We start from the raw sequence: 8076 nt of genomic DNA, 5'->3' as shown, positions 1-8076 counted from the left end.
TCATATCACAGTGTATTTCTAATTTCTAATAAGTGGTATGTATGTAATGAGCCTATGAGAAATATTGTAATTTTTTTTACTGCTTTGCTTTTCCTCCAAAGTGAAAGGTGTGAACGGATATGGAATAGCACACAGGGATGTGTCATTTAAGAATGTGAAGCCCTGACTGGTTTGGCTCAGTGGATAGAGCAACGGCCTGCACACTCAAGGGTCCCAGGTTTGATTCCGGTCAAGGGCATGTACCTTGGTTGTGGGCACATCCCCAGTAGGGGGTGTGCAGGAGGCAGCTGGTCGATGTTTCTCTCTCATTGATGTTTCTAACTCTCTATCCCTCTCCCTTCCTCTCTGTGGAAAATCAATAAAATATATATTTTTTTAAAAAGAATGTGACGAGGAAAATCATTTTATGGGGTAACTTTAATGGGGTGTGCTCCTAAGAAAAGGAACTTACATTATTCTACTCTATTTTGGAGTCCATGACCTTTCACTTTGGAGTCAAGTTAGCAACATAAGGTAACACAGCGAAAATAATGAAAATTAATACAAAGTTTACGTTGGCAAAATGCTTTAGAGGTCTCCAGTTGGAATCTATTTTAACCACCTAAGAAACATTTCCAAAAGATGCTTTAAAACACAATGGCAAACTTTACAGTTTGCTACTTACAAGTATATAGTACTTGTGTGAACTAAATACCATATACTGAAATAGTCAAGAAATAATTTTTTTTTCTGTTAGGAATGTGTTGTAGGTACAATAGCACTTATTAAAACCAAAACCACCTTAAAGATGGGCCCACAAACCTTGCTGTATGTACAAGGTTTTGTCCTCAAAGAGCCAAAGAAAACTCTCCAAAGTGATTCCTGAAAATCGGTGTTTCTGCCACACTCTCTTCCTCTCCTTTCCTCAATACAACTCCCTCCTCCACCAGACCCTAGGATTCTAAAATCAAACAGATCCTACCTGAAAGCTAAAGTATACACGCTAACAACCCCAAATTCCTAAACTCATCTCTTCTTTAATATCCCACTGCAAGTATCTGCCCTTCAGGATGCTGAATCTCACCAAAGGGGGGGGGGTTCTTCTCTCTGATTTCTTTGACCGTTACTCTTCTGATCTCTGCCCCCTTTCTCATCCGTCAGTCTCTCTTCCCTTTCCCTGATCCTATAGTTCCACAGCGCTTGTCTACCTTGTCTCCTATCTTTTACGAAATCACGCCTCAGCTTCCTACAGCATGCTGAGGTGGCCTGACTGGAAGAAAAATTACGGGCTTTTTTCCCCCTTCAAACTCCTGCCTTGTGAATGAATACCTGAGGTTCCTTTTCCTGGGAACCCCATCCTTTTCTAGGTGGGGGGAGAATTAGGGAACCCACTCTCTGCTTCAGTCCGTCTTGTACACTCGGGGCTACTTCATCGAGGCGGGGCGGGAGGAGCTTGGCCTCTTACTGCGCCACAGCAGGTGGGGGGTCGGGCGGCGGCGAACCGCGCCCCTCAGATCTTGGACAGGCTGAAGAGAGGCAGCGAAGGAGATGGGGCCGCCCCCAAACCCCGGCACGGGAACTCACCTTCTCTGAGGCAAGGGCGGGTGTCTACTTTAAAACTACTGTCCCCCCTCCCCGCCGCCGCCATAGTGGAGCCGCCAAAGCCTCCGCTGCCGCTGTCGCCACAGCCACCTGCAGGCGAGCTGGCAGGGGTGGAGGTGGCGAGGAGGCAGACTCAATCACTGCCGCCGCCGCCGCCGCGCAGGCGGTGTAGGAGGAGGAGGAGGGGGGGGGGGAAGGGGAGGGGGAGGTGGCAGAGAAGGTAGCTTCCTCAGGGGAAGACTCTGCCACCGACGGTGTGACTGCGCTAGGCGCGGCCAACGCAGTGAAGCGTGGACAATCGCACGCTCCCCTTAACCCCCTTAGCCCCGCCTCCCTCTAAGCCCCGCCCCTTTGCCCCTCTTTCTCTTGCTTCAGCTTCTGCTTCGTTCTAGAATCTACTAGCTCCTTCTCTCTGCCAATGAAAACGCGTTAGACCCGCTGGCCGCCTCTTCCCTCTCTCCACTGCTTGGCGTCACACTTCTCCCTTCTGTGGAGAAGCTAAGATGACCAAGGGCAAAGGGCAAAAAGCGAGGGATGTGAAAGTACCTGGGCCTCACGAGTCATCTACAACCAATTCAAGGGGGGAAATAATATCTGGTAAAAACAATTGATTTCATCCCCAAAATATCTCTAAAATACATCTTCTGTCAGCGAGAGGAGTTAGCTTAACACGGGCAGACAAGGCAGGGGTCCAGTGGAAAACATCAGTACGGAGTACAGAAATAAGCAGCGTCCTTGGTCATGACATATTATGTCCCCATGAACAATGGCGTGTCTATCAAATTACCCATCTAAATTAAAAACCTGTGAATCCAGTACCCAACCAAAGAACTAGAATATTGCTGATAATTTAAATATCCGACTCACCATCTTTTCCCAAACTTCCCTCCCAGAGAAACCAATATCTTGATTTATATCTATTATGTCTGTCTTCTCTTTACATATATTCTTATCACATGGCTATGTGCCTAAACAATATTGTTTAGTTTTTATTGTTCTAAAATTTCACGAAAATATATATCTTTTCTATGTAGCATTTTGGGACTTGATTCTTTCACTCAACATTTTGTTCCTGAGATTACCATGTAACTGTAGTTTATTCATTGTCAGTGCTGTATAATAGACCATCCATTTCTGTTGATGTGTATGTGTTCTGGTGCATCTGTGCAAAGTTTATTTTAGGTATGACATCCTTTCCAGACTCACTTTCATTGCCTTATTTCAAGCCCTCATCATCTCTTTTTTTATTTTTTTAAAATATATTTTATTGCCGAAACCGGTTTGGCTCAGTGGATAGAGCGTCGGCCTACAGACTGAGGGGTCCCAGGTTCGATTCCAGTCAAGGGCATGTACCTCGGTTGCGGGCACATCCCCAGTGGGAGATGTGCAGGAGGCGGCTGATCGATGTTTCTCTCCCATCGATGTTTCTAACTCTCTATCTCTCTCCTTTCCTCTCTGTAAAAAATCAATAAAATATATTAAAATATATATATTTTTTTTTATTGATTTTTTACAGAGAGGAAGGGAGAGAGATAGAGAGTTAGAAACATCGATGAGAGAGAAACATGGATCAGCCGCCTCCTGCACACCCCCGACTGGGGATGTGCCCACAACCAAGGTACATGCCCTTGACCGGAATCGAACCTGGGACCCCTCAGTCCGTAGGCCGACGCTCTATCCACTGAGCCAAACCGGTCAGGGCCTCATCATCTCTTTTCAGAACTATGGTACCTGTCCCAATGGCCACCTTTCCTCTGATCTCAATCCCTCCAATCTATTTCCGTATCACTGTCATTTATCGCTAGCTCTCCGTTGATTGTTGGATACTCAAAGGTCATGGCTTCCTATTATTATCTCCCTAATCTCATCCTCTTCTGCCCCCACCTCACCACTCGTACTTTATGATTCGGCAGTATTAAATCCTCGTATAGATTCTCGTGAAGACTATGATTTTTTCCATGATGCAATGTAATTGTATTTGTTTCTCTTGCTTCCTGAAAGGCCCATTTCCTCACATTAGGCACCTGCCTAGTAAACCCTTCTACCCACCTTGAAGCTCAGATAATACATCACAAAATACAGTTTGTTTTATTTTTGATACCCCATGCTTCAGAACAGTTAATTACTAAGACAAAGTTCTCAAACCAGTGGACCTTAAGTCTAGGTCTCTAAGTCCTAGGTCCCTAGATCTGGCCCACAAATATGTTTTGTTTAACTGCATAATTGTTTACTTACTTTCTTGTCAATATTTGAAAGGGGCATTTCATGAAAAAAAAAGTCTTTTAAAAGCATTTGAAGATTGGCAGTAGTAGCTGTGTACTGGAGCTGAATAGCAAATTCTGAGACTTGGAGTGCTGGGCTCTTAAGAACATAATGTTTTGTGCTTCTAATTTATCCAACGTTATCTGAGTAATTGGGTGGTTTCTCCAGTCTTCTATCATGTCCTTTAATTAGTGCAACATTTACTCATCAAAGAAATTATTGGATAGGTGATGTACAAGAAATATTCCACTGAAATAGCCAGTACGTCAAGGTAAGCATAAAAAATAGAGTGTAATTTTATTCCTTCCCATAAGGGGAGGAAGAGAAATCTCTCAAAAGCATTGTTTCTCAAAATGTGAATCCCAGCCCACTTGTAAAGGAATATTCAATCAGAATCTCTGAGTGCGGGAATTATAAAACCTTGAACATTGTTGTTATTTATGTTGTTGAAGTATATTTTATTGACATGAAAAGTTTTCATATGTAAATATATATTTTTATGAAAAGGAGGTTGTACAGAACTTTTACAGAAAAATATCTATGTATGCCTAATGTATTTGTGTCAAAGTATACACCCTCATATGTTCTCATTCTTGTTGTCTGCTCCCCACCACATCACACAGTCATAGAGAAGGTCTAAAGGGAACATCCTGCCAAGTGATTTATCATCTCTGCCAGAATTACTCTAAATGTTCCTTATGTTTTATAAACATCTAGAAAGTTCTCATTGTTTGCGAAGTATAGAAAATAGTTTTCCATAACCTGAGGTTATCTTCTATAATTGGTTAAGGCGGGAACATGTTTAAATATTGGTCCCTTAATCATCCAATGCAGTTTTGGAGTTAGAAAACAATTTCAGCACTCCATTTCCTCTTATTTCATGTGCACCCCTGATTTCTAATTTTTCATTTTTGTGCTATTCATCATCTTCACATCACCATGCAGCTCTTGCTTTAAGAGACATCGGCTGCGATTTTAGTCCTATCTATGGTTGTTCTTTCAGCTAGAAACTGTTCACTGTATTCAAGTGATAATGAAGTTAACTAAACGTAATTGCACAAATAGTGTGCAGTAGAGTATTTTTTTAAATGTATAAATAATCTTACCTCCCAGCTAGTAATTATTTTCTGGATGAAAATAATATTAGAATAAATATCACTATAGCCATATTTTTGGTTATTGCTAAAGGGTGTATTTCACATGGGCATCTTTAAAATAGTTATCACTATTGTAGAATTTAAGATTTTATGCTATAAGAAGGGTCTATTGCCCTAGCTGGTTTGGCTCACTGGATAGAGCATCGGCCTGTGGACTCAAGGGTCCCAGGTTCGATTCCGGTCAAGGGCATGTACCTTGGTTGTGGGCACATCCCCAGTTGGGGGTGTGCAGGAGGCAGCTGATCCATGTTTCTCTCTCATCGATGTTTCTAACTCTCTATCCCTCTCCCTTCCTCTCTGTAAAAAATCAATAAAATATATTTTTAGAAAATTAAAAAAGAAGGGTCTATTAGCTTGATGATAGTGTGTGTGTGTGTGCATGCACACACACACACACACACACACACACACGAGCTGAATAGCCCAGATCCAGTTCTTTGAACTCCTATTCAACAGAACCACTCACCACAAGTTTTTACTTTATGAAAAAATTTCTTTTGAAATAGCCCTCCTCTGTCTGGCCAGCATGGCTCAGTGACTGAGCATCAACCTATAAACCAGGAGGTCACAGTTTGATTTCCATTTGCAGCACATGCCCAGGTGTGGGCTAGATCCTCAGTAAGGGGGTGTGCAGGAAGCAACTGATTGATAATTAAAAGTATACATGTTTTTAAAGAGTAAATAAATAATAAAATAGTTCTCTTTTGTGTCATTTCTGGTCCTCAGAAGACAACAGAATAAAGTCTCTGGACAAAGAAGTTTTCCACCAAGACAAATCTCTGGCAGACGTTTTGGATTCAGACCCCAGAATGAAGACAGCTATGCGTCTGATGGAAGATTTGTTTCCTCAAAATGTTAACTTGCTGTAGCTAAACAGATAAAAAGGAAGGTGGTGTAGAGAACTGTCTGCTGCCCAGGATATGAAAGCAAGAGGGGGTGAAGACAAGAAAGCAGTTGTTGGTCAACTGTCCTGCCTACTACAGTGTGTCTGTTCCCAAAGTGGAACTTCTAACATAATTAAAGATACCCCAGAAGAAGTGAATAAAGAAGAGGAGCAGGGAGAGGTCAACAGGAAGAAGATCACGCTGATGGGAAGCCTTACCCACAACCTTGAGACACTCCAGAAAGAGAAGGAATGTCTGTTAACAGCCATCAAGCTCAATAATGCCTTAGGAGAAAAGGTGAAGACTTTGATCAGTGAGCTCTGCAAGCCCAGTGAGTTTGACAAGTACAAGCTATTCATTGGGGACTTGGACAAGGTGGTAAACCTGCTGCTCTTCTGGTGGAGGCACCTAGCTCACATGCAGAACTTCCTTATTGGCCTTGGTGAAGATGCCAGTAATTAAGAAAGGAGCCCTCGCAACAAGAACAAGAAGGCCCTGGCGAGGCAGCACAATGATTCCCAGGTGCTTAAGGATAACCTGGACCGAGGGAATATGTGGTCAATTGGCATTCTGGCCAATTACCTTTCAGAGGAACAACTCCTGGTTACCAGCACTTTGGGAAAAATGAAATCAACACTCCTCACTGAGCAGTGAAAACTGGACAAGATAAAATGGGGCCAGGAATAAGTGAACTGTCTGCTGAAGAGTCTTTCCTCGGATTTTATTCCCAAGGCAGGGGCCCTGGCTCTCCCTCCAAACGTCACCAGTGTAATGACTCCTCTTCGGAGATGTACTTTCACTGGTATTTTCTCAACATTAACCTCTCCACATTACTCTCTTCTAAAATGCCCAACTAAAATATCACCCTTTCTTTCAACACTATTTAATCTGAAAAATGTAGCAGTGAAAAACATTGTTTAAATTATACAGCTATGGGCGGGGATTCTGGATAAAAGAAAAATATTGTATCCAGGAAAAAAAAAAAAGCCTGTTTTTATTTCCATATCATCCTTCATGATTGACCTTATGAGAGCTTAAATGTTACTCAGAACTTACTTGTTTCTATTATTACTTTCTAGTAGAATGAAAATTAATGAAACTGTGAGAATTGATTGGAGGGTGTTTGATTGGTTCTTTTCCTTTGCATTTCTGTCTGTTATTTTTGTTGTGAGGTATTATTTACTTTTCCTTCTGTTTCCTCTATTTTTAAAATTATGTCTCAGTTCTTTTTTATATTGTTGCAGTTAGGTCTATGTAAAAGAAATTTTCATCTATGTATTAGTCATTTTTCTTCTGAATGCATATAATCTTCATCTCCTTTTTCAAATTCAGACCTTTATAACCCCCTTCTTTTATATTTTTAGTGTCACCAATTATCTTTATTTACATTCCTAGTTCATTTCTAAATTGAAGTGGCTATTGTCTTCTTCCTCTCTCTGTTATTACCTTCTTTAAACTTAATGTGATATTTAAGTATATAGCCTTATTCTAAAAACTAGGGGCCCGGTGCACGAAATTCGTGCACTGGGTGTGTGTGTGGGGGGGGGGGAGTGTCCCTCAGCCCAGCCTGCCCCCTCTCACATACTGGGAGCCCTCAGGCGTTGACCCCCATCACCCTCCAATCGCAGGATCGGCCCCTTGCCCAGGCCTGACGCATCCGCCAGAGGTGTCAGGCTTGGACAGGGGACCCCCATCTCCCCCTGATCACTGGCTCTGGCCCCCGCCCAGGCCTGAGGCCTCTGGCCCAGGAATCATGCCTGGGCAGGGGACCCCCATCTCCCTCTGATCGCTTGCTCCACCCCCCGCCCAAGCCTGACGCCTCTGACCCAGGCTTCAGGCCTGGGCAAGGGGACCATCATATCCCCCCAATCCCCGGCTCAGCCCCCCGCCCAGGCCTGATGCCTCGGCCAGAGGAGTTGACCCTCATCACCCTCCGATCAACAATCACCGGATCGGCCCCTTGACCAGGCCTGAGGCCTCCGGCAGAGGACCCCCAGCTGCAGCGGCCCCGCAATCCGCGATCGTGGGCTCCGCTTTAGGCCCAGGCAAGGGACCCCTAGTTCCCGGGACTGCCAGCTTCGACCGTGCCCAGCCCCCATCGCTGGCTCCACCCCTACTTCCTGCTATCACTGGCCAGGGCGGCAAAGGCGCCTGATTCTCCAATCATGGCTGGGGGGCAGGGCAAAGGCGGC

The 8076-nt window shown here is 43.8% G+C and overlaps 1 pseudogene; it reads left to right on the top strand.

Moving 5' to 3' along the window:
• Positions 1-2084: 2084 nt before the first annotated feature.
• LOC132223502 (protein Shroom3-like) lies at positions 2085-6805 on the top strand (annotated as a pseudogene).
• Positions 6806-8076: the final 1271 nt, after the last annotated feature.

The sequence above is a fragment of the Myotis daubentonii genome, chromosome X, assembly GCF_963259705.1.
Source record: "Myotis daubentonii chromosome X, mMyoDau2.1, whole genome shotgun sequence".
Classification (NCBI taxonomy): Eukaryota; Metazoa; Chordata; class Mammalia; order Chiroptera; family Vespertilionidae; genus Myotis; species Myotis daubentonii.
This window is presented reverse-complemented; position numbering and strand designations above follow the sequence as displayed.